The following is a 27,281-nucleotide window of genomic DNA, read 5'->3' on the forward strand; positions in this document are numbered from 1 at the left end:
GTTCCCTCCCAGTACATCCCAGTACGTCCCAGTTCCCCTCAGTACATAACACTTCCCTCCCAGTACATACCAGTACATCCCAGTGTCCTCACAGTACATCCCAGTTCCCTCCCAGTACATCCCAGTTCCCTACCAGTACATAACAGTTACCTCCCAGTACATCCCAGTAGATCCTGGTACATCCCAAATCCCTGCCAGTTCCACCCGGTACAACCCAGTACAAGCCTGTACATCCTAGTTCCTCCACAGTACATCCCAGGGCATCCCCGCACATTGTAGTGCCTCCCAGTACATCCCAGTTCCCTCCCAGTACTGGGAGGGACCTGGGATGTACTGGGAGGGACCTGGGATGTACTGGGAGGGACCTGGGATGTACTGGGATGTAATGGGACGGAACTGGGATGTATTGGGAGGCACTGGGAAAGAAGTGGTAGTGAACCGGGAGGGAATTGGGATGTACGGGGATGAACTGGTAGGGAACTGGGATGTACTGGCATGGAACGGGGATGTATTGGGATGTACAGGAACAGAACTGGAATGTACAGCGATGTACTGGGAGCAAACTGGGATTTACTGGGATGTACTGGGAGGAAACTGGGATATACTGGGAGGAAACTGGGAGGGAAGTGGGTGTCAACTGGGACATTCCAGTTTCCTCCCAGTACATCCCAGTTCCCTACCAGTGCAGCCCAGTACATCCCAGTTCCCTCCCAGTCCGTCCCAATCCCCTCCCAGTACATCCCAGTTCCCTGCCAGTATGTCCCAGTACATCCCAGTTCCCTCCCAGTACATACCAGTTCCCTCCCAGTACATCCCAGTTCCCTCCCAGTTCCCTCCCACTACATCCCAGTACATCCCAGTTCCCTCCCAGTACATACCAGTTCCCTCCCAGTACATCCCAGTTCCCACCCAGTACATCCTACTACATACCAGTTCCCTCACAGTTCACTCCCAGTACATCCCAGTACTTCACAGTTCCCTCCCAGTACATCCCAGTACGTCCCAGTTCCCCTCAGTACATAACACTTCCCTCCCAGTACATACCAGTACATCCCAGTGTCCTCACAGTACGTCCCAGTTCCCTCACAGTACATCCCAGTTCCCTACCAGTACATCCCAGTTCCCTCCCTGTTCCTTCCCAGTACATAACAGTTACCTCCCAGTACATCCCAGTAGATCCTGGTACATCCCAAATCCCTGCCAGTTCCACCCGGTACAACCCAGTACAAGCCTGTACATCCTAGTTCCTCCACAGTACATCCCAGGGCATCCCCGCACATTGTAGTGCCTCCCAGTACATCCCAGTTCCCTCCCAGTACTGGGAGGGACCTGGGATGTACTGGAAGGGAACTGGGATGTACTGGGAGGGACCTGGGATGTACTGGGATGTAATGGGACGGAACTGGGATGTAATGGGACGGAACTGGGAAAGAAGTGGTAGTGAACCGGGAGGGAACTGGAATGTACGGGGATGAACTGGTTGGGAACTGGGATGTACTGGCATGGAACGGGGATGTATTGGGATGTACAGGAACGGAACTGGAATGTACTGCGATGTACTGGGATGTACTGGCAGCGAGCTGGGATTTACTGGGATGTACTGGGAGGAAACTGGGATATACTGGGAGGCACTGGGAGGGAAGTGGGTGTCAACTGGGACATTCCAGTTTCCTCCCAGTACATCCCAGTTCCCTACCAGTGCATCCCAGTACATCCCAGATCCCTCCCAGTACATCCCAGTTCCCTCCCAGTCCGTCCCAGTACATCCCAGTTCCCTCACAGTACATCCCAGTTCCCTCACAGTTCACACACAGTTCACTCCCAGTTCCATTCCAGTACATCCCAGTACATGCCACTTTCCTCCAAGTAAATCCCAGTTCCCTCCCACTACATCCAAGTTCCCTCCCACTTCCCTCTAAGTACATCCCAGTACTTCACAGTTCACTCCCAGTACATCCCAGTTCCCCCTCGGTACATAACAGTTCCCTCCCAGTACACCCCAGTACATCCCAGTTCCCTCCCAGTATGTCCCACTACATCCCAGTTCCCTCCCAGTCCATCCCAGTTCCCTCCCAGTAAATCCCAATTCCCAACACTTTCCACCCAGTACATCCCAGTTCCCTCCCAGTACATCCCAGTTCCCTCTAAGTACATCCCAGTACTTCACAGTTCCCTCCCAGTTCACTCCCAGTTCCCTCCCAGTACATCCCAGTTCCCTCTAAGTACATCCCAATACTTCATAGTTCCCTCCCAGAACGTCCCAGTACGTCCCAGTTCCCCTCAGTACATAACACTTCCCTCCCAGTACATACCAGTACATCCCAGTGTCCTCACAGTACATCCCAGTTCCCTCCCAGTACATCCCAGTTCTCTCCCAGTTCACTCCCAGTACACAACAGTTACCTCCCAGTACATCCCAGTACATCCCAGTAGATCCTGGTACATCCCAAATCCCTGCCAGTTCCACCCGGTACAACCCAGTACAAGCCTGTACATCCTAGTTCCTCCACAGTACATCCCAGGGCATCCCCGCACATTGTAGTGCCTCCCAGTACATCCCAGTTCCCTCCCAGTACTGGGAGGGACCTGGGATGTACTGGGAGGGAACTGGGACGTACTGGGAGGGAACTGGGACGTACTGGGAGGGAACTGGGATGTACTGGGATGTAATGGGACGGAACTGGGATGTATTGGGAGGCACTGGGAAAGAAGTGGTAGTGAACCGGGAGGGAATTGGGATGTACTGGGATGAACTGGTAGGAAACTGGGATATACTGGCATGGAACGGGGATGTATTGGGATGTACAGGAACAGAACTGGAATGTACAGCGATGTATTGGCATGTACTGGCAGCGAGCTGGGATTTACTGGGATGTACTGGGAGGAAACTGGGATATACTGGGAGGAAACTGGGATATACTGGGAGGCATTGGGAGGGAAGTGGGTGTCAACTGGGACATTCCAGTTTCCTCCCAGTACATCCCAGTTCCCTACCAGTGCAGCCCAGTACATCCCAGTTCCCTCCCAGTCCGTCCCAATCCCCTCCCAGTACATCCCAGTTCCCTGCCAGTATGTCCCAGTACATCCCAGTTCCCTCCCAGTACATACCAGTTCCCTCCCAGTACATCCCAGTTCCCTCCCAGTTCCCTCCCACTACATCCCAGTACATCCCAGTTCCCTCCCAGTACATCCCAGTTCCCTCCCGGTACATCCCAGTTCCCTCTAAGTACATCCTACTACATACCAGTTCCCTCCCAGTTCACTCCCAGTACATCCCAGTACTTCACAGTTCCCTCCCAGTACATCCCAGTTCCCCTCAGTACATAACACTTCCCTCCCAGTACATACCAGTACATCCCAGTGTCCTCACAGTAAGTCCCAGTTCCCTCCCAGTACATCCCAGTTCCCTCCCAGTTCACTCCCAGTACATAACAGTTACCTCCCAGTACATCCCAGTAGATCCTGGTACATCCCAAATCCCTGCCAGTTCCACCCGGTACAACCCAGTACAAGCCTGTACATCCTAGTTCCTCCACAGTACATCCCAGGGCATCCCCGCACATTGTAGTGCCTCCCAGTACATCCCAGTTCCCTCCCAGTACTGGGAGGGACCTGGGATGTACTGGGAGGGACCTGGGATGTACTGGGAGGGAACTGGGATGTGCTGGGATGTAATGGGACGGAACTGGGATGTATTGGGAGGCACTGGGAAAGAAGTGGTAGTGAACCGGGAGGGAATTGGGATGTACGGGGATGAACTGGTAGGGAACTGGGATGTACTGGCATGGAACGGGGATGTATTGGGATGTACAGGAACAGAACTGGAATGTACAGCGATGTATTGGCATGTACTGGCAGCGAGCTGGGATTTACTGGGATGTACTGGGAGGAAACTGGGATATACTGGGAGGCATTGGGAGGGAAGTGGGTGTCAACTGGGACATTCCAGTTTCCTCCCAGTACATCCCAGTTCCCTACCAGTGCAGCCCAGTACATCCCAGTTCCCTCCCAGTCCGTCCCAATCCCCTCCCAGTACATCCCAGTTCCCTGCCAGTATGTCCCAGTACATCCCAGTTCCCTCCCAGTACATACCAGTACATCCCAGTGTCCTCACAGTACGTCCCAGTTCCCTCCCAGTACATCCCAGTTCCCTACCAGTACATCCCAGTTCTCTCCCAGTTCACTCCCAGTACATAACAGTTACCTCCCAGTACATCCCAGTAGATCCTGGTACATCCCAAATCCCTGCCAGTTCCACCCGGTACAACCCAGTACAAGCCTGTACATCCTAGTTCCTCCACAGTACATCCCAGGGCATCCCCGCACATTGTAGTGCCTCCCAGTACATCCCAGCTCCCTCCCAGTACTGGGAGGGAACTGGGATGTACTGGGAGGGAACTGGGATGTACTGGGAGGGAACTGGGATGTACTGGGAGGGAACTGGGATGTAATGGGATGTAATGGGACGGAACTGGGAAAGAAGTGGTAGTGAACCGGGAGGGAATTGGGATGTACGGGGATGAACTGGTAGGAAACTGGGATGTACTGGCATGGAACGGGGATGTATTGGGATGTACAGGAACAGAACTGGAATGTACAGCGATGTATTGGCATGTACTGGCAGCGAGCTGGGATTTACTGGGATGTACTGGGAGGAAACTGGGATATACTGGGAGGAAACTGGGATATACTGGGAGGCATTGGGAGGGAAGTGGGTGTCAACTGGGACATTCCAGTTTCCTCCCAGTACATCCCAGTTCCCTACCAGTGCAGCCCAGTACATCCCAGTTCCCTCCCAGTCCGTCCCAATCCCCTCCCAGTACATCCCAGTTCCCTGCCAGTATGTCCCAGTACAGCCCAGTTCCCTCCCAGTACATACCAGTTCCCTCCCAGTACATCCCAGTTCCCTCCCAGTTCCCTCCCACTACATCCCAGTTCCCTCCCAGTACATACCAGTTCCCTCCCAGTACATCCCAGTACATCCTGGTACATCCCAGTTCCCACCCAGTACATCCTACTACATACCAGTTCCCTCCCAGTTCACTCCCAGTACATCCCAGTACGTCCCAGTTCCCCTCAGTACATAACACTTCCCTCCCAGTACATACCAGTACATCCCAGTGTCCTCACGGTACGTCCCAGTTCCCTCCCAGTACATCCCAGTTCCCTACCAGTTCACTCCCAGTACATAACAGTTACCTCCCAGTACATCCTAGTAGATCCTAGGACATTTCAAATCCCTGCCAGTTCCACCCGGTACAACCCAGTACAAGCCTGTACATCCTAGTTCCTCCACGGTACATCCCAGGGCATCCCCGCACATTGTAGTGCCTCCCAGTACATCCCAGTTCCCTCCCAGTACTGGGAGGGACCTGGGTTGTACTGGGAGGGACCTGCGACGTACTGGGAGGGAACTGGGATGTACTGGGATGTAATGGGACGGAACTGGGATGAATTGGGAGGCACTGGGAAAGAAGTGGTAGTGAACCGGGAGGGAATTGGGATGTACGGGGATGAACTGGTAGGAAACTGGGATGTACTGGCATGGAACGGGGATGTATTGGGATGTACAGGAACAGAACTGGAATGTACAGCAATGTATTGGCATGTACTGGCAGCGAGCTGGGATTTACTGGGATGTACTGGGAGGAAACTGGGATATACTGGGAGGAAACTGGGAATATACTGGGAGGCATTGGGAGGGAAGTGGGTGTCAACTGGGACATTCCAGTTTCCTCCCAGTACATCCCAGTTCCCTACCAGTGCAGCCCAGTACATCCCAGTTCCCTCCCAGTCCGTCCCAATCCCCTCCCAGTACATCCCAGTTCCCTGCCAGTATGTCCCAGTACATACCAGTTCCCTCCCAGTACATCCCAGTTCCCTCCCAGTTCCCTCCCACTACATCCCAGTACATCCCAGTTCCCTCCCAGTACATACCAGTTCCCTCCCAGTACATCCCAGTTCCCTCCCGGTACATCCCAGTTCCCTCCCGGTACATCCCAGTTCCCACCCAGTACATCCTACTACATACCAGTTCCCTCCCAGTTCACTCCCAGTACATCCCAGTACTTCACAGTTCCCTCCCAGTACATCCCAGTACGTCCCAGTACCCCTCAGTACATAACGCTTCCCTCCCAGTACATACCAGTACATCCCAGTGTCCTCACAGTACGTCCCAGTTCCCTCACAGTACTGGGAGGGAACTGGGATGTACTGGGAGGGAACTGGGATGTACTGGGATGTAATGGGACGGAACTGGGATGTATTGGGAGGCACTGGGAAAGAAGTGGTAGTGAACCGGGAGGGAATTGGGATGTACGGGGATGAACTGGTAGGAAACTGGGATGTACTGGCATGGAACGGGGATGTATTGGGATGGACAGGAACGGAACTGGAATGTACGGCGATGTATTGGGATGTACTGGGAGCGAACTGGGATTTACTGGGATGTACTGGGAGGAAACTGGGATATACTGGGAGGAAACTGGGATATACTGGGAGGAAACTGGGAGGGAAGTGGGTGTCAACTGGGACATTCCAGTTTCCTCCCAGTACATCCCAGTTCCCTACCAGTGCAGCCCAGTACATCCCAGATCCCTCCCAGTCCCTCCCAGTACATCCCAGTACATCCCAGTTCCCTCACAGTACATCCCAGTTCCCTCCCAGTTCACACACAGTTCACTCCCAGTTCCATTCCAGTACATCCCAGTACATGCCAGTTGCCTCCCAGTTTCCTCTAAGTACATCCCAGTACTTTAAAGTTCCCTCCCAGTACATCCCAGTTCCCTCACAGTACATCCCAGTACTTCACAGTTCACTCCCACTACATCCCAGTACGTCCCAGTTCCCCCTTGGTACATAACACTTCCCTCCCAATACATCCAAGTTCCCTCCCAGTACATCCCAATCCCCTCCCAGTACATCCCAGTTCCCTGCCAGTATGTCCCAGTACATCCCAGTTCCCTACCAGTACATACCAGTTCCCTCCCAGTACATCCCAGTTCCCTCCCAGTTCCCTCCCACTACATCCCAGTTCCCTCCCAGTACATACCAGTTCCCTCCCAGTACATCCCAGTACATCCTGGTACATCCCAGTTCCCACCCAGTACATCCTACTACATACCAGTTCCCTCCCAGTTCACTCCCAGTACATCCCAGTACTTCACAGTTCCATCCCAGTACATCCCAGTACGCACCAGTTCCCCTCAGTACATAACACTTCCCTCCCAGTACATAACAGTACATCCCAGTGTCCTCACACTACGTCCCAGTTCCCTCACAGTACATCCCAGTTCCCTAACAGTACATCCCAGTTCCCTCCCTGTTCACTCCCAGTACATAACAGTTACCTCCCAGTACATCCCAGTACATCCCAGTAGATCCTGGTACATCCCAAATCCCTGCCAGTTCCACCCGGTACAACCCAGTACAAGCCTGTACATCCTAGTTCCTCCACAGTACATCCCAGGGCATCCCCGCACATTGTAGTGCCTCCCAGTACATCCCAGCTCCCTCCCAGTACTGGGAGGGAACTGGGATGTACTGGGAGGGAACTGGGATGTACTGGGATGTAATGGGACGGAACTGGGATGTAATGGGACGGAACTGGGAAAGAAGTGGTAGTGAACCGGGAGGGAATTGGGATGTACGGGGATGAACTGGTAGGAAACTGGGATGTACTGGCATGGAACGGGGATGTATTGGGATGTACAGGAACAGAACTGGAATGTACAGCGATGTATTGGCATGTACTGGCAGCGAGCTGGGATTTACTGGGATGTACTGGGAGGAAACTGGGATATACTGGGAGGAAACTGGGATATACTGGGAGGCATTGGGAGGGAAGTGGGTGTCAACTGGGACATTCCAGTTTCCTCCCAGTACATCCCAGTTCCCTACCAGTGCAGCCCAGTACATCCCAGTTCCCTCCCAGTCCGTCCCAATCCCCTCCCAGTACATCCCAGTTCCCTGCCAGTATGTCCCAGTACATCCCAGTTCCCTACCAGTACATACCAGTTCCCTCCCAGTACATCCCAGTTCCCTCCCAGTTCCCTCCCACTACATCCCAGTTCCCTCCCAGTACATACCAGTTGCCTCCCAGTACATCCCAGTACATCCTGGTACATCCCAGTTCCCACCCAGTACATCCTACTACATACCAGTTCCCTCCCAGTTCACTCCCAGTACATCCCAGTACTTCACAGTTCCCTCCCAGTACATCCCAGTACGTCCCAGTTCCCCTCAGTACATAACACTTCCCTCCCAGTACATACCAGTACATCCCAGTGTCCTCACGGTACGTCCCAGTTCCCTCCCAGTACATCCCAGTTCCCTACCAGTTCACTCCCAGTACATAACAGTTACCTCCCAGTACATCCCAGTAGATCCTAGGACATTTCAAATCCCTGCCAGTTCCACCCGGTACAACCCAGTACAAGCCTGTACATCCTAGTTCCTCCACGGTACATCCCAGGGCATCCCCGCACATTGTAGTGCCTCCCAGTACATCCCAGTTCCCTCCCAGTACTGGGAGGGACCTGGGTTGTACTGGGAGGGACCTGGGACGTACTGGGATGTAATGGGACGGAACTGGGATGTATTGGGAGGCACTGGGAAAGAAGTGGTAGTGAACCGGGAGGGAATTGGGATGTACGGGGATGAACTGGTAGGAAACTGGGATGTACTGGCATGGAACGGGGATGTATTGGGATGTACAGGAACAGAACTGGAATGTACAGCAATGTATTGGCATGTACTGGCAGCGAGCTGGGATTTACTGGGATGTACTGGGAGGAAACTGGGATATACTGGGAGGAAACTGGGATATACTGGGAGGCATTGGGAGGGAAGTGGGTGTCAACTGGGACATTCCAGTTTCCTCCCAGTACATCCCAGTTCCCTCCCAATCCGTCCCAATCCCCTCCCAGTACATCCCATGTTCCCTGCCAGTATGTCCCAGTACATCCCAGTTCCCTCCCAGTACATCCCAGTTTCCTCCCAGTTCCCTCCTACTACATCCCAGTACATCCCAGTTCCCTCCCAGTACATACCAGTTCCCTCCCAGTACATCCCAGTTCCCACCCAGTACATCCTACTACATACCAGTTCCCTCCCAGTTCACTCCCAGTACATCCCAGTACTTCACAGTTCCCTCCCAGTACATCCCAGTACGTCCCAGTTCCCCTCAGTACATAACACTTCCCTCCCAGTACATACCAGTACATCCCAGTGTCCTCACAGTACGTCCCAGTTCCCTCCCAGTACTGGGAGGGACCTGGGATGTACTGGGATGTAATGGGACGGAACTGGGATGTATTGGGAGGCACTCGGAAAGAAGTGGTAGTGAACCGGGAGGGAATTGGGATGTACGGGGATGAACTGGTAGGAAACTGGGATGTACTGGCATGGAACGGGGATGTATTGGGATGGACAGGAACGGAACTGGAATGTACGGCGATGTATTGGGATGTACTGGGAGCGAACTGGGATTTACTGGGATGTACTGGGAGGAAACTGGGATATACTGGGAGGAAACTGGGATATACTGGGAGGAAACTGGGAGGGAAGTGGGTGTCAACTGGGACATTCCAGTTTCCTCCCAGTACGTCCCAGTTCCCTCCCAGTGCAGCCCAGTACATCCCAGATCCCTCCCAGTCCCTCCCAGTACATCCCAGTACATCCCAGTTCCCTCACAGTACATCCCAGTTCCCTCCCAGTTCACACACAGTTCACTCCCAGTTCCATTCCAGTACATCCCAGTACATGCCAGTTGCCTCCCAGTTTCCTCTAAGTACATCCCAGTACTTTAAAGTTCCCTCCCAGTACATCCCAGTTCCCTCACAGTACATCCCAGTACTTCACAGTTCACTCCCACTACATCCCAGTACGTCCCAGTTCCCCCTTGGTACATAACACTTCCCTCCCAATACATCCAAGTTCCCTCCCAGTACATCCCAGTTCCCTGCCAGTATGTCCCAGTACATCCCAGTTCCCTACCAGTACATACCAGTTCCCTCCCAGTACATCCCAGTTCCCTCCCAGTTCCCTCCCACTACATCCCAGTTCCCTCCCAGTACATACCAGTTCCCTCCCAGTACATCCCAGTACATCCTGGTACATCCCAGTTCCCACCCAGTACATCCTACTACATACCAGTTCCCTCCCAGTTCACTCCCAGTACATCCCAGTACTTCACAGTTCCATCCCAGTACATCCCAGTACGCACCAGTTCCCCTCAGTACATAACACTTCCCTCCCAGTACATACCAGTACATCCCAGTGTCCTCACACTACGTCCCAGTTCCCTCACAGTACATCCCAGTTCCCTACCAGTACGTCCCAGTTCCCTCCCAGTTCACTCCCAGTACATAACAGTTACCTCCCAGTACATCCCAGTACATCCCAGTACATCCTGGTACATCCCAAATCCCTGCCAGTTCCACCCGGTACAACCCAGTACAAGCCTGTACATCCTAGTTCCTCCACAGTACATCCCAGGACATCCCCGCACATTGTAGTGCCTCCCAGTACATCCCAGTTCCCTCCCAGTACTGGGAGGGACCTGGGATGTACTGGGAGGGACCTGGGATGTACTGGGAGGGAACTGGGATGTAATGGGACGGAACTGGGAAAGAAGTGGTAGTGAACCGGGAGGGAATTGGGATGTACGGGGATGAACTGGTAGGGAACTGGGATGTACTGGCATGGAACGGGGATGTATTGGGATGTACAGGAACAGAACTGGAATGTACAGCGATGTATTGGCATGTACTGGCAGCGAGCTGGGATTTACTGGGATGTACTGGGAGGAAACTGGGATATACTGGGAGGAAACTGGGAATATACTGGGAGGCATTGGGAGGGAAGTGGGTGTCAACTGGGACATTCCAGTTTCCTCCCAGTACATCCCAGTTCCCTACCAGTGCAGCCCAGTACATCCCAGTTCCCTCCCAGTCCGTCCCAATCCCCTCCCAGTACATCCCAGTTCCCTGCCAGTATGTCCCAGTACATCCCAGTTCCCTCCCAGTACATACCAGTTCCCTCCCAGTACATCCCAGTTCCCTCCCAGTTCCCTCCCACTACATCCCAGTACATCCCAGTTCCCTCCCAGTACATACCAGTTCCCTCCCAGTACATCCCAGTTCCCTCCCGGTACATCCCAGTTCCCACCCAGTACATCCTACTACATACCAGTTCCCTCCCAGTTCACTCCCAGTACATCCCAGTACTTCACAGTTCCCTCCCAGTACATCCCAGTACGTCCCAGTTCCCCTCAGTACATAACACTTCCCTCCCAGTACATACCAGTACATCCCAGTGTCCTCACAGTACGTCCCAGTTCCCTCACAGTACTGGGAGGGAACTGGGATGTACTGGGATGTAATGGGACGGAACTGGGATGTATTGGGAGGCACTGGGAAAGAAGTGGTAGTGAACCGGGAGGGAATTGGGATGTACGGGGATGAACTGGTAGGAAACTGGGATGTACTGGCATGGAACGGGGATGTATTGGGATGGACAGGAACGGAACTGGAATGTACGGCGATGTATTGGGATGTACTGGCAGCGAGCTGGGATTTACTGGGATGTACTGGGAGGAAACTGGGATATACTGGGAGGAAACTGGGAGGGAAGTGGGTGTCAACTGGGACATTCCAGTTTCCTCCCAGTACATCCCAGTTCCCTACCAGTGCAGCCCAGTACATCCCAGATCCCTCCCAGTCCCTCCCAGTACATCCCAGTACATCCCAGTACATCCCAGTTCCCTCACAGTACATCCCAGTTCCCTCCCAGTTCACACACAGTTCACTCCCAGTTCCATTCCAGTACATCCCAGTACATGCCAGTTGCCTCCCAGTTTTCTCTAAGTACATCCCAGTACTTTAAAGTTCCCTCCCAGTACATCCCAGTTCCCTCACAGTACATCCCAGTACTTCACAGTTCACTCCCACTACATCCCAGTACGTCCCAGTTCCCCCTTGGTACATAACACTTCCCTCCCAATACATCCAAGTTCCCTCCCAGTACATCCCAATCCCCTCCCAGTACATCCCAGTTCCCTGCCAGTATGTCCCAGTACATCCCAGTTCCCTCCCAGTACATACCAGTTCCCTCCCAGTACATCCCAGTTCCCTCCCAGTTCCCTCCCACTACATCCCAGTTCCCTCCCACTACATCCCAGTACATCCTGGTACATCCCAGTTCCCACCCAGTACATCCTACTACATACCAGTTCCCTCCCAGTTCCCTCCCAGTACATCCCAGTACATCCTGGTACATCCCAGTTCCCACCCAGTACATCCTACTACATACCAGTTCCCTCCCAGTTCACTCCCAGTACATCCCAGTACTTCACAGTTCCATCCCAGTACATCCCAGTACGCACCAGTTCCCCTCAGTACATAACACTTCCCTCCCAGTACATACCAGTACATCCCAGTGTCCTCACACTACGTCCCAGTTCCCTCACAGTACATCCCAGTTCCCTACCAGTACGTCCCAGTTCCCTCCCAGTTCACTCCCAGTACATAACAGATACCTCCCAGTACATCCCAGTACATCCCAGTACATCCTGGTACATCCCAAATCCCTGCCAGTGCCACCCGGTACAACCCAGTACAAGCCTGTACATCCTAGTTCCTCCACAGTACATCCCAGGGCATCCCCGCACATTGTAGTGCCTCCCAGTACATCCCAGTTCCCTCCCAGTACTGGGAGGGACCTGGGATGTACTGGGAGGGAACTGGGATGTACTGGGATGTAATGGGACGGAACTGGGATGTAATGGGACGGAACTGGGAAAGAAGTGGTAGTGAACCGGGAGGGAATTGGGATGTACGGGGATGAACTGGTAGGGAACTGGGATGTACTGGCATGGAACGGGGATGTATTGGGATGTACAGGAACGGAACTGGAATGTACTGCGATGTACTGGGATGTACTGGCAGCGAGCTGGGATTTACTGGGATGTACTGGGAGGAAACTGGGATATACTGGGAGGCACTGGGAGGGAAGTGGGTGTCAACTGGGACATTCCAGTTTCCTCCCAGTACATCCCAGTTCCCTACCAGTGCAGCCCAGTACATCCCAGATCCCTCCCAGTACATCCCAGTTCCCTCCCAGTCCGTCCCAGTACATCCCAGTTCCCTCACAGTACATCCCAGTTCCCTCACAGTTCACACACAGTTCACTCCCAGTTCCATTCCAGTACATCCCAGTACATGCCAGTTGCCTCCAAGTAAACCCCAGTTCCCTCCCACTACATCCAAGTTCCCTCCCACTTCCCTCTAAGTACATCCCAGTACTTCACAGTTCACTCCCAGTACATTCCAGTGCCCCCTCGGTACATAACAGTTCCCTCCCAGTACACCCCAGTACATCCCAGTTCCCTCACAGTATGTCCCACTACATCCCAGTTCCCTCCCAGTCCATCCCAGTTCCCTCCCAGTAAATCCCAATTCCCAACACTTTCCACCCAGTACATCTCAGTTCCCTCCCAGTACATCCCAGTTCCCTCCCAGTACATCCCAGTACTTCACAGTTCCCTCCCAGTTCACTCCCAGTTCCCTCCCAGTACATCCCAGTTCCCTCTAAGTACATCCCAATACTTCATAGTTCCCTCCCAGCACGTCCCAGTACGTCCCAGTTCCCCTCAGTACATAACACTTCCCTCCCAGTACATACCAGTACATCCCAGTGTCCTCACAGTACATCCCAGTTCCCTCCCAGTACATCCCAGTTCTCTCCCAGTTCACTCCCAGTACACAACAGTTACCTCCCAGTACATCCCAGTACATCCCAGTAGATCCTGGTACATCCCAAATCCCTGCCAGTTCCACCCGGTACAACCCAGTACAAGCCTGTACATCCTAGTTCCTCCACAGTACATCCCAGGGCATCCCCGCACATTGTAGTGCCTCCCAGTACATCCCAGGTCCCTCCCAGTACTGGGAGGGACCTGGGATGTACTGGGAGGGAACTGGGACGGAACTGGGATGTATTGGGAGGCACTGGGAAAGAAGTGGTAGTGAACCGGGAGGGAACTGGGATGTACGGGGATGAACTGGTAGGAAACTGGGATGTACTGGCATGGAACGGGGATGTATTGGGATGTACAGGAACAGAACTGGAATGTACAGCGATGTATTGGCATGTACTGGCAGCGAGCTGGGATTTACTGGGATGTACTGGGAGGAAACTGGGATATACTGGGAGGCAACTGGGATATACTGGGAGGCATTGGGAGGGAAGTGGGTGTCAACTGGGACATTCCAGTTTCCTCCCAGTACTTCCCAGTTCCCTACCAGTGCAGCCCAGTACATCCCAGTTCCCTCCCAGTCCGTCCCAATCCCCTCCCAGTACATCCCAGTTCCCTGCCAGTATGTCCCAGTACATCCCAGTTCCCTCCCAGTACATACCAGTTCCCTCCCAGTACATCCCAGTTCCCTCCCAGTTCCCTCCCACTACATCCCAGTACATCCCAGTTCCCTCCCAGTACATACCAGTTCCCTCCCAGTACATCCCGGTACATCCTGGTACATCCCAGTTCCCACCCAGTACATCCTACTACATACCAGTTCTCTCCCTGTTCACTCCCAGTACATCCCAGTACTTCACAGTTCCCTCCCAGTACATCCCAGTACGTCCCAGTTCCCCTCAGTACATAACACTTCCCTCCCAGTACATACCAGTACATCCCAGTGTCCTCACACTACGTCCCAGTTCCCTCCCAGTACATCCCAGTTCCCTCCCAGTTCACTCCCAGTACATAACAGTTACCTCCCAGTACATCCTAGTAGATCCTAGGACATTTCAAATCCCTGCCAGATCCACCCGGTACAACCCAGTACAAGCCTGTACATCCTAGTTCCTCCACAGTACATCCCAGGGCATCCCCGCACATTGTAGTGCCTCCCAGTACCTCCCAGTTCCCTCCAAGTACTGGGAGGGACCTGGGATGTACTGGGAGGGAACTGGGACGTACTGGGATGTAATGGGACGGAACTGGGATGTATTGGGAGGCACTGGGAAAGAAGTGGTAGTGAACCGGGAGGGAACTGGGATGTACGGGGATGAACTGGTAGGAAACTGGGATGTACTGGCATGGAACGGGGATGTATTGGGATGTACAGGAACAGAACTGGAATGTACAGCAATGTATTGGCATGTACTGGCAGCGAGCTGGGATTTACTGGGATGTACTGGGAGGAAACTGGGATATACTGGGAGGAAACTGGGATATACTGGGAGGAAACTGGGATATACTGGGAGGCATTGGGAGGGAAGTGGGTGTCAACTGGGACATTCCAGTTTCCTCCCAGTACATCCCAGTTCCCTACCAGTGCAGCCCAGTACATCCCAGTTCCCTCCCAGTCCGTCCCAATCCCCTCCCAGTACATCCCAGTTCCCTGCCAGTATGTCCCAGTACATCCCAGTTCCCTCCCAGTACATACCAGTTCCCTCCCAGTACATCCCAGTTCCCTCCCAGTTCCCTCCCACTACATCCCAGTACATACCAGTTCCCTCCCAGTACATACCAGTACATCCCAGTACATCCTGGTACATCCCAGTACATCCTGGTACATCCCAGTTCCCACCCAGTACATCCTACTACATACCAGTTCCCTCCCAGTTCACTCCCAGTACAGCCCAGTACTTCACAGTTCCCTCCCAGTACATCCCAGTACGTCCCAGTTCCCCTCAGTACATAACACTTCCCTCCCAGTACATACCAGTACATCCCAGTTCCTCACAGTACGTCCCAGTTCCCTCCCAGTACATCCCAGTTCCCTCCCAGTTCCCTACCAGTACATAACAGTTACCTCCCAGTACATCCTAGTAGATCCTAGGACATTTCAAATCCCTGCCAGATCCACCCGGTACAACCCAGTACAAGCCTGTACATCCTAGTTCCTCCACAGTACATCCCAGGGCATCCCCGCACATTGTAGTGCCTCCCAGTACATCCCAGTTCCCTCCCAGTACTGGGAGGGACCTGGGATGTACTGGGAGGGAACTGGGACGTACTGGGAGGGAACTGGGACGTACTGGGAGGGAACTGGGACGTACTGGGAGGGAACTGGGACGTACTGGGAGGGAACTGGGACGTACTGGGAGGGAACTGGGACGTACTGGGAGGGAACTGGGACGTACTGGGAGGGAACTGGGACGTACTGGGAGGGAACTGGGACGTACTGGGATGTAATGGGACGGAACTGGGATGTATTGGAAAGAAAGTGATAGTGAACCGGGAGGGAATTGGGATGTACGGGGATGAACTGGCAGGAAACTGGGATGTACTGGCATGGAACGGGGATGTATTGGGATGTACAGGAACAGAACTGGAATGTACAGCGATGTATTGGCATGTACTGGCAGCGAGCTGGGATTTACTGGGATGTACTGGGAGGAAACTGGGATATACTGGGAGGAAACTGGGATATACTGGGAGGAAACTGGGATATACTGGGAGGCATTGGGAGGGAAGTGGGTGTCAACTGGGACATTCCAGTTTCCTCCCAGTACATCCCAGTTCCCTACCAGTGCAGCCCAGTACATCCCAGTTCCCTCCCAGTCCGTCCCAATCCCCTCCCAGTACATCCCAGTTCCCTGCCAGTATGTCCCAGTACATCCCAGTTCCCTCCCAGTACATACCAGTTCCCTCCCAGTTCCCTCCCTGTACATCCTGGTACATCCCAGTTCCCACCCAGTACATCCTGGTACATACCAGTTCCCTCCCAGTTCACTCCCAGTACATCCCAGTACTTCACAGTTCCCTCCCAGTACATCCCAGTACGTCCCAGTTCCCCTCAGTACATAACACTTCCCTCCCAGTACATAACAGTACATCCCAGTGTCCTCACAGTACGTCCCAGTTCCCTCACAGTACATCCCAGTTTCCTCCCAGTACATCCCAGTTCCCTCCCTGTTCCTTCCCAGTACATAACAGTTACCTCCCAGTACATCCCAGTAGATCCTGGTACATCCCAAATCCATGCCAGTTCCACCCGGTACAACCCAGTACAAGCCTGTACATCCTAGTTCCTCCACAGTACATCCCAGGGCATCCCCGCACATTGTAGTGCCTCCCAGTACATCCCAGATCCCTCCCAGTACATCCGAGATCCCTCCCAGTCTGTCCCAGTACGTCCCAGTACATCCCAGTTCCCTCACAGTACATCCCAGTTCCCTCACAGTTCACACACAGTTCACTCCCAGTTCCATTCCAGTACAGCCCAGTACATGCCACTTTCCTCCAAGTAAATCCCAGTACCCTCCCACTACATTCAAGTTCCCTCCCACTTCCCTCTAAGTACATCCCAGTACTTCACAGTTCACTCCCAGTACATCCCAGTTCCCCCTCGGTACATAACAGTTCCCTCCCAGTACACCCCAGTACATCCCAGTTCCCTCCCAGTATGTCCCACTACATCCCAGTTCCCTCCCAGTCCATCCCAGTTCCCTCCCAGTAAATCCCAATTCCCAACACTTTCCACCCAGTACATCCCAGTTCCCTCCCAGTACATCCCAGTTCCCTCCCAGTACATCCCAGTACTTCACAGTTCCCTCCCAGTTCACTCCCAGTACATAACAGTTACCTCCCAGTACATCCCAGTAGATACTAGGACATTTCAAATCCCTGCCAGTTCCACCCGGTACAACCGAGTACAAGCCTGTACATCCTAGTTCCTCCACGGTACATCCCTGTGCATCCCCGCACATTGTAGTGCCTTCCAGTACATCCCAGGTCCCTCCCAGTTCACTCCCAGTACACAACAGTTACCTCCCAGTACATCCCAGTACATCCCAGTAGATCCCAGTAGATCCTGGTACATCCCAAATCCCTGCCAGTTCCACCCGGTACAACCCAGTACAAGCCTGTACATCCTAGTTCCTCCACGGTACATCCCAGAGCATCCCCGCACATTGTAGTGCCTCCCAGTACATCCCAGTTCCCTCCCAGTACTGGGAGGGAACTGGGACGTACTGGGAGGGAACTGGGACGTACTGGGATGTAATGGGACGGAACTGGGATGTATTGGGAGGCACTGGGAAAGAAGTGGTAGTGAACCGGGAGGGAATTGGGATGTACGGGGATGAACTGGTAGGGAACTGGGATGTACTGGCATGGAACGGGGATGTATTGGGATGTACAGGAACGGAACTGGAATGTACTGCGATGTACTGGGAGCAAACTGGGATTTACTGGGATGTACTGGGAGGAAACTGGGATATACTGGGAGGAAACTGGGAGGAAAGTGGGTGTCAACTGGGACATTCCAGTTTCCTCCCAGTACATCCCAGTTCCCTACCAGTGCATCCCAGTCCGTCCCAGTACATCCCAGTTCCCTCCCAGTACACCCTACTACATACCAGTTCCCTCCCAGTTCACTCCCAGTACACAACAGTTACCTCCCAGTACATCCCAGTACATCCCAGTAGATCCTAGGACATTTCAAATCCCTGCTAGTTCCACCCGGTACAACCCAGTACAAGCCTGTACATCCTAGTTCCTCCACAGTACATCCCAGGGCATCCCCGCACATTGTAGTGCCTCCCAGTACATCCCATTACATTCCAGTGCCCTCCCAGTACATCCCAGTACATCCCAGTTCCATCCCAGTACATCCCAGTTCCCTACCAGTACATCCCAGTACTTCACAGTTCCCTCCCAGCACGTCCCAGTACGTCCCAGTTACCCTCAGTACATAACACTTCCCTCCCAGTACATACGAGTACATCCCAGTTCCCTACCAGTTCCTTCCCAGTACATAACAGTTACCTCCCAGTACATCCCAGTACATCCTGGTACATCTCAAATCCCTGCCAGTTCCACCCGGTACAACCCAGTACAAGCCTGTACATCCTAGTTCCTCCACACTACATCCCAGGACATCCCAGGACATTGTAGAGCCTCCCAGTACGTCCCAGTTCCCTCCCAGTACAACCCAGTAGATCCTGGTACGTCCCCGTTCCCCGCACTGTACGTCCCCGTTCCCCGCACTGTACTGGGAGGACAACCGAGCCTGCGCAGTGACTGACATAGGGAACGAGCAAGTTTGTACCCATCACTAGACAAGACAATAATGACTATGTATGAGTATGTGAAATTTTCATCTATAAATTGTACGGGAAAGGTGCGTGAGGTACGCACGCCAGGAGGAGCGATCCCCCGTGCATCCGGCGCCACGAATAAAGAATGCCTGCTCTTTAATACTAAATTGGTGTTGAGGAGTCGTTTCCGATTTTAACGCGTTTTTCGGTAACACAGGGAGTCAGATCAAGAGAGCCAGAGAACAACAAAACACCGACAGGCTACAGGACAGAGCAGGAGGAATAAAAAAAAAAAAAAAAACGGAGCCAGAGCCAGGCAGAGAAAGGCGGAGAAAGAAAAAGGAGCCACAGGCTACAGGACAGAGAGAGGGAGGACTGAAAAGACAGGGAGGCAGGGAGCCACTCAGAGCGAGACAGAGAAAGAAGGTGCGGGGGGGGGGGCGCAAAAAAAAAAGTCAATTTTGCAGCAGGTAAGGAAAGAGAGGGGGCCGGGGGAGAGACAGGGAGGGCCCAGGACGTACAAGAGAGGCAACGGGGCCCCAGTGGCCCAGGACTCACCGCGACTCTCGCTCTCAGCGCTGCTGGCACAATTTAGCCGTTCAGATGCTTCTTTCCCCTCCTCTCCTCCCTGCCTCTTCTGCAGCTCCAGACTCTAGGCCGTCCTCCACCTGAAGAGAATACGTGGGTGTCTTACAGCTCTTACCAGATGAGGCTTCCTAGGCACGTAGCCTAGCTCGCTCGTGCACTACACGCCCGTACCCAACTCCGGGTTACGCATACAGACCCTACGGTGCACGTTAGTGGCCTGGCCCGCTGCGGGCTATGAAGGGGGATCCTTCCTCCCCCACCTGCATGGACAGGCTCTCTCTTGCCTGCGGCAGGAAGGCAGCTGGCAGCCAGAGCACCTTCAGTTTCTTCTTCTTTACCTTTCGTTGGCGTCTCCAGCTTCAGCCGAGGCAGCTCCTGTCCGCAGCCGGGAAGGGCTTTGTCTATCCCTTTTCGGCCCTGCGCTGCGAGGACGGCGAGGACGGGCAGAGAGAAGCCACGCGAGCCTGAGACGGCCACAGGCAACGGCATCCCCGGGGGAAGGACAGACAACCACGTCCTCAGCACGGTCTCTGGGAGAGGGAAAGAAGAAACAGCGACCGTCATTACCGTCGATCGACCCTGGCCAAAGCCTCTCCTTCCGCAGGGGCTTCTGGACACACCGCTCCCTCCCCACGCTACTGCTAAGGGCCCCTGCACCAAGGGGGAATCCAGTGCGCTTGAGGGACGGCTTGCTGCCTTCACGACAGGGCCTGGGGGCGGCCTAAGGCTATGCAGCACGCTTATGGGGAGGTGCCGGAGCTGGGGGCAGGCGCACGGGGCAAGGGGTGCCCGGGGAGGCTGAGCGGGACCTCCAGTGGGCCGGGGACGCGGCCATCATCTGCGCCCTGGGCACGGGGAAAAGGTCATCGTCCTCCTCCTTTCCCTCTTCCCTTCTGTCAGCTCCCGGGGAACTCACCGCTTCTCGGGAAGCGGCCGCACCCGCAAGCCCCCAGTAATCAACACGAATCCAACCCCAAAAATACACCTCGCGTACCGTACGCGCCACAGCCGCCCGGCACCCGAGCGCCGGAAGACCGCGCCTCCCGCCATGCCCGGCGAACCACGTGACAGGGCCGGCAGCCACTGCGCCAGGAATACAGCTCCCGGCATGCTCTGCGGCACAACCCGGCCGCCCGGCGGCCGGTTTGATGCGGAGCCACCCAGCATCCCTGCGAGCACAGCTGCAGGCGCAACAGCAGTTACGCAGCCACAACTAGGCACTAAACAAAGGCTTTCCAACACTGGAGGTCTAGAACAGGTAGACATTAGCACAGAAGCACAAGGGGCTCCGTCACCCTGCACAAATCTCCCCGTGCCTACACACGCACACGTTCAGAAGTTAGTTATCAGAAAACGCCCGACTCAGCCATTTGCCACAGTCACGAGACTCACGACATGATAACACGACATGACACGCGAGGTGGGCTCAGAGTTTTAAGGCAAGAAATACCTCCCACGCCCCCCACCCGAGATCTTTCAGGGTCCACACCTGCCATCGCCCCGCACCAAACCTACCCGGCCAAAGGCTTTCAGGTGGCCCGAAACACTGTACACAGAAAATAACCAGGGACAGACCTGCATTGTTCGGAAGCGAACGATGCCCGACCGGGGCTCCTCTGCGGGGCACGGAGCCCCCCGGCCCCGCCCGGAGACACACACCCGCCCCCCGCTGCCCGAACTCACCCACCAGCGCTCTCCGGCCCCCGGACACGGCCGCGCTGCTCTCTCAGGCGGCTGCCGCAGGCGAGGCTCGGGCACCGCCAGGCCTCCAGGCGTCCCGAGGGGCTGCCGGACACCGCAGGGGATGGCTGCCGGCGGCCGGACCGCCGCGGCGCTCCCCGCCCAGCTCCGAGCAGGCTCCGCCGGCCGCGGGCTTCCCACGCCGGGCCGCAGAGGGGCCCCGGCACCGCACAGGGACGCCTCGCGACCCGGCCGCCACACGCACCGGCCCTTCGGCCTCCACACGCACCGCTCCCGCCCCCGCTCCGACGCGCACGCGCCACCGGAAGCCCGAGCCCCGCGGGGCGGCCCTTAAAGGGCGGCCGGAAGGAACGGCCCCCACCGGCCCCGCCACCGCGCCCAGCCGGTGAGCGCCAGCGCCCCCTGCTGGCCGGGCCGCGCTCAGCTCGCGAGGGCGCCGAGGGCCGGGCGGGGCGGGACGCGCCGGCTCGGGGCCAGCGCCTTCTCGGAGCGAGCGGGAAACCCCTGCGGGCCCCGGTCACGGCCGGGCACAGCCGCGCGCCCTCCGAGAGCTGCTGAACGGGGCTGCCGCTCGTGACACATACCGAGCCGTCTGCGACGGGAGCGGGCAGAGGAGGAAGGGGCCGGCGGCCGCGGCGCCCTGGCCCCAGGCGGGGGGGGGGGGGGGTTGGGGCCCGGGGGGCCGCCCCCCTACTCACAGTTCCCTCACAGTTCCCTCACAGTTCCCTCACAGTTCCCTCACAGTTCCCTCACAGTTCCCTCACAGTTCCCTCACAGTTCCCTCACAGTTCCCTCACAGTTCCCTCACAGTTCCCTCACAGTTCCCTCACAGTTCCCTCACAGTTCATCCCATGGACGGAACCGGGACCTACTGTGAGGCACTGGGAAAGAAGTGGGAGGAAGCCGGGACAGACCAATATAGCCCAGTATGGACTAGACCAATATAGCCCAGTATGGACTAGACCAATATAGCCCAGTATGGACTGGAGGGAACTGCGAGGGAACCGCGAGAGAACCCCACAGAACAAACCATGGGGCACGAGAAGGCAGAGAATTAAGAATTAGGGACAGGGAGCCAGAAAAAAAAAAGAAAAAAACCAAAGGGAGACAGAGAGCAAAAGGAATCGCAATGCGTACGGAGAGAAGAGAGAAACAATTCTAGCATAGGGTCACGCGGGAGCCAGGGACAGCAAGATGGAGAAAGGACAGAAGCTACAGGCTACAGGGCAGAGAGGGAAGAATTAATGAATAGACACAGAGAGATGGGCAGAAAGACATGGAGAAAGGCTAAAGATCACACGGCCTACAGGGAAGAGAGAAGAGAGGGAGGAATTTTAAAAACAGGGGCAAGAAGCCAGAGAGAGGGAGAGAGAAGCAACAATAAAATGGGGACAAGCCACAGGGCAGCGAGGAGGGAATCAATGAATAAGAACACGAGACCAAAGAGAACACAATGTAGAATGGAAAAAAGGAACAGCGGCCTACAGGGAAGGAGGAATTAAAGATCAGGGACTGGGAGGCAGACAGAGACACATGAAGAAACAAGTGAAAAAAAAGAAAAAAACAAACAAACCAACAGCAATGGGCTACAAAGACAGAGAGGGAGGAAATGAGGAAATAAAACATCGCAGCAAGGAGCTGGACAGAGAGAGATGAGGACAAACAAATAGCACGGGTCCACGTGACAGAGAACGTGGAATTAGAACACAGAGAGAGGGAGCCGGACAGAGAGAGAGGCCGAGAGAAACATCTAGACAGGCTACAGCGGGCAGAGGCAGGAATTAAAACCTAGGGACAGGGAGCTGGACAGAGAGAGATGGAGGTCACAGGGAACAGCGGTGGCTGCAGGAAGAACAGGAATTCATGAATAGGGAAAGGGAGCTGGACAGAGAAGAACTCAGAAAGGCAAGAACAGTAGCAGGGTACAGAGCAGAGAAGACAAATTAAAAAGCACGGGGGGAGCGTTGAGGCAGACAGAGAGAGATTAAGAAAAAAGTCACGGGCTACGTGGCAAAGCAGGAGGAATTCAGAAACGAGGATGGGAACCAAGGGAGAGTGTGCTGGTGAAGGATAACGGGCATTAAAAGTGAGGGACGGGGAGCTGGGAAAAGCGAGGCAGAGAAAAACAGAATCACAGAGAGAATCACACAAAGCCAAAAAAGAAGAAACTGAACAACAGGAACAGGTGTAACCAAAGCGATGAAATCAACCAACCAGAGACGGTGTTCCATTACGGGAACATGGAGCGTACCAATCAGCGCACCTGTCGATCTGCATTTTAGTGCCTAGGCGATCGTTAATGTCAGCAGAACAACAGACAACATGCTTCTGTCAGAAAAGGATGACAAAACGCGGTTTCGCTTAGCGGACTGAGAAAACTAGCCAAGACTGCCAAGAGTAAGAGCCGAGAAGCTAAAAGGTAATTCCGGCAGGGGGAGATCGCGACCACCGACTCACAGACCACCACCGACCCAAGTAACACCACCTACTCAGAAGAGAACAACGGAAGAGGACAACCGAGCCTGCGCAGTGATTGACATACGGAACGAGCAAGTTTGTACCCATCGCTAGACAAGACAATAATGACTATGTATGAGTATGTAAAATTTTCATCTACAAATTGTACAGGAAAGGTGCGTGAGGTACGCACGCCAGGAGGAGCGATCCCCCGTGCATCCGGCGCCGTGAATATAGAATGCCTGCTCTTTAATACTAAATTGGTGTTGAGGAGTCGTTTCCGATTTTAACGCGTTTTTCGGTAACAGTTTTGGCACCCCAGGTGGGAACCTGCTTTTGAATCTCGACGGATCCGTGGGATCGTGGGACCTGCAGCCGGCCCCGAGGAATTCTCCGGGAGAGCTTCCGATCCCCGGGCCAGAGAATTCTGAGCAAGATCCCCTGGATTGAGGTAAACAAGGCATTCTTTGAAGAAGAAACTTAGGTAGAATAATACGTGGGGTTAGTTTCCCACATAGGATAGGATAGCGGGTTTGAGTCCCACAGGCCTGCCCGTAAGGCGCGGCGAAAGCCACGCAGGGTTGGGGCCAAGAGGTGCCTCGGTTGGTAAGTCTCTGCTAGGCGAAAGCCTGTGGAGCGGGACCCGAGGGTAGGGGAGTCTTCAACAGGGGGTTGAAGTCTCCAGGGATATCTAGCAGGGGGCTGCAGATCCCAGTGGCAGATTTCCAGTGAGACCTCTAACGCGGGTTGGAGTCCCTCTGACTAGTATTTGTGATAGTGCACTATCACAACTACTAGTCGACTGGGAGACGGGAGCATTACTGAGTAGGAAACCTATCCCACAGAGAACACCTTTGCGATGTATTTTGAAGCACTGGAAAGACGTCGGGGGCGGTGACCCACTAACTCGGAAACCATTAATTGAATATTGCAATCATTGGTGGCCAACGTATCAATTGGAAGGTGGGCACAAATGGTCAGAACATGAGACATTGCAATATCGTACCATCTTGCAATTAATGTTGTTTTGTAAAAAGGGAAGGCAAACGGGAAGAAGTGGCATATGTTGATTTGTTCTTTACACCGTGGAATCATCCCGAGCAGCAGAAACAGCGTGAGGTATGTCCACAAGATTCTACGGCAATGTTTCTGAAAAGAGGAAAACGTGGTGAGAACTTGAAAGAGTGTTGCTCTACTTGTGATACTGGATACTTCGCTTGATGAAACTGACAAGAAAATAGTATGGAATACAGCCAGAAGGCAGGTGCAGGGAGCACATGCTAACGGGAATTTACAGAGAACAATGAATAAGAATTTTCCATCTACAAATCCCGAGTGGGACCCTAATCAGCCAGGACCCAGGGGAATGTTGACTAGATGTCAGAGAGAGATTTTATTTGGAGTAAGACAAGCAATGCCAAAAGCAATAAATTGGTCAAAATTTATGAAGTGAGACAAGAATTAAGTGAGTCCCCTTCAGCCTTTATGGAAAGACTGAAGGTGACCACCAGAAAATATACTCATTTGAACCCAGAAAAACCAGAAAAAGCAATTCAGCTGGTCTCTATATTCATAAGACAATCAGCCCCAGATGGGGGCGGGGGGAGAGAAAACAACCTTCAGAAACTAGAACAACCTGAATCCAGAGATCTGGGTTAAATGCTTGAAGTAGCTTGGCATGAAGGAGACCAGGGGAATCAACCCTAGCTGAACACCTGGTTACACTGAAGCTACGGAATGAAGAAATAGAATTTTTGGTAGATACGGGAGCCACTTATTTGGTATTGAATACACGTGAAGAGAAATTTGATCATAAATCAGTAGATGTTGCTAGCGCAACAGGGCAAAGAAAAATTAGCCCCTCTCAGAGCCATTAAAGTTTAAATTGGAGAAGCAATGGGCAACTCACCAGTTTCTGCATATGCCTGAATGTCCACTGCCTCTGTTATGACGAGATCTATTAGGTCAATTAGATGCTCAAGTAACTTTTAAAGATGGAGAGATTAAATCACTAATACCAGAATCAAAAGCCACAGAGGCGAGAGCGTTTATGTTACAGGATTCCTCCAGGGAGGAACGGGTTCCCGAGGAAGTGGAAAACGTAGTAATTCCTTTGGTTTGAGCGAGCGGAGCTCCGGAGCGATCTAAGTGGGCAGAGCCGGTAAAAGTAACCTTAAAGCTTGGAGCCAAGCCCGTAAGACAAAAACAATACCCTATTAAGCGAGAGGCTCGAAAAGGATTACAGAAGTTAATTATAAAATTTTTCAGAATATGAGCTTTTAGTGGAATGTGAATCAGAATATAGTACTCCTGTGTCGCCAGTAAAGAAATCTAGAGGCAAAGAGTATTAGCTAGTTCACCATTTAAGGGCTATAAATCAGGTGGTCCAAGATATACATCCGGTAGTAGCTAATCCATACACTTTACTGACCTCTTTTAAAGGAGGAGCATAAATGGTTTACTGTACTAGATTTGAAGGACGCCTTCTTTTGCATACCTCCAGGCATAAAAAGTCAAAGCCTATTTGCTTTGCAATGGGAAAGCCCCACCACAGAATGAAAGACACAGCTACCATGGACCGTACTTCCACAAGGATTTAAAAATAGTCCTACGATACTTGAGACTCAGCTGGCAAAAAAAAATTAGAGATATAGAAAAAACAGAACCCAGGGAGAGGCATCTTGTTACAGAACGCGGATGACATTCTGATAGCGGCACAAAGTAAAGAAAAATGTTTTGAAATTTTTAAATTTTCTGGGCCAAGGAAGATGCGGAGTTTCCAGAAACAAAACCCAAATAGGAAAAGAAGCAGCCATTTATTTAGGATTTGAAATATCTCAAAGACAAAGACAATTAGAAAGTGAAAAGAAAGAAACTATTTGTCAAATTCCCGAACCTAGCAGCCCGAAGGAACTGAGAGCTTTTCTGAAAACAATGAAATAGCATCAGCTCTGGATTCTGAACTGTAGACTGTATGTAAAACCATTATTTGAGGCATTGAAAGACTCAAAAGGATAAATATTTAACCTGGACGCCCGGATGCCAAACGGCATTCAAAGAACTGAAAAGAGCCTCGATGATGGCCCCTGCATTAGGCCTACCTGATTTCGCTAAACCTTTTGAGTTGTTTGTCCACGAAAGACAACATTTAGCCCTTGGAGTGCTGACACAGCGACTGGGAACCTGGAAGAGACCTGTGGGCTACTTCTCCAAACAACCTGACCACGCGAGTAAAAGATGGCCTAGGTGTTTACGGGCAGCAGCAACAACAGCGCTGCCGATCCGGGAAGCCCCAAAGTTAACAATGGGACAGAAGACGACAGTATATGTCCCGCACATAGCGGTGACTGTTTTAGAACAAAAGGGGGGTCGTTGGCTATCCCTTAGCAGAATGTTGAAATATCAAGTTGTTCTGTTAGAACAAGACGATGTGGAATCGAAGACTACTGCTATACTGAATCCTGCTATGTTTTTAACAACAG

At 53.4% G+C, this 27,281-nt stretch overlaps 1 long non-coding RNA gene across 8 annotated transcripts in view; it reads right to left on the minus strand.

Moving 5' to 3' along the window:
* Positions 1 to 27,281, minus strand: part of LOC142051170 (uncharacterized) — a 391,438-nt gene that overhangs the window by 323,186 nt on the left and 40,971 nt on the right. For 7 of the 8 annotated variants that reach the window (XR_012658334.1, XR_012658331.1, XR_012658333.1 and 4 more), the window contains one exon: positions 19,612 to 19,721. This is a non-coding gene — a long non-coding RNA (uncharacterized LOC142051170). Of the gene's footprint in view, positions 1 to 19,611; positions 19,722 to 19,979; positions 20,172 to 27,281 lie in introns of all 8 variants that reach the window. The other variant, XR_012658338.1, reaches the window with a different exon arrangement.

This window comes from Phalacrocorax aristotelis, unplaced genomic scaffold, assembly GCF_949628215.1.
Source record: "Phalacrocorax aristotelis unplaced genomic scaffold, bGulAri2.1 scaffold_62, whole genome shotgun sequence".
NCBI lineage: Eukaryota > Metazoa > Chordata > Aves > Suliformes > Phalacrocoracidae > Phalacrocorax > Phalacrocorax aristotelis.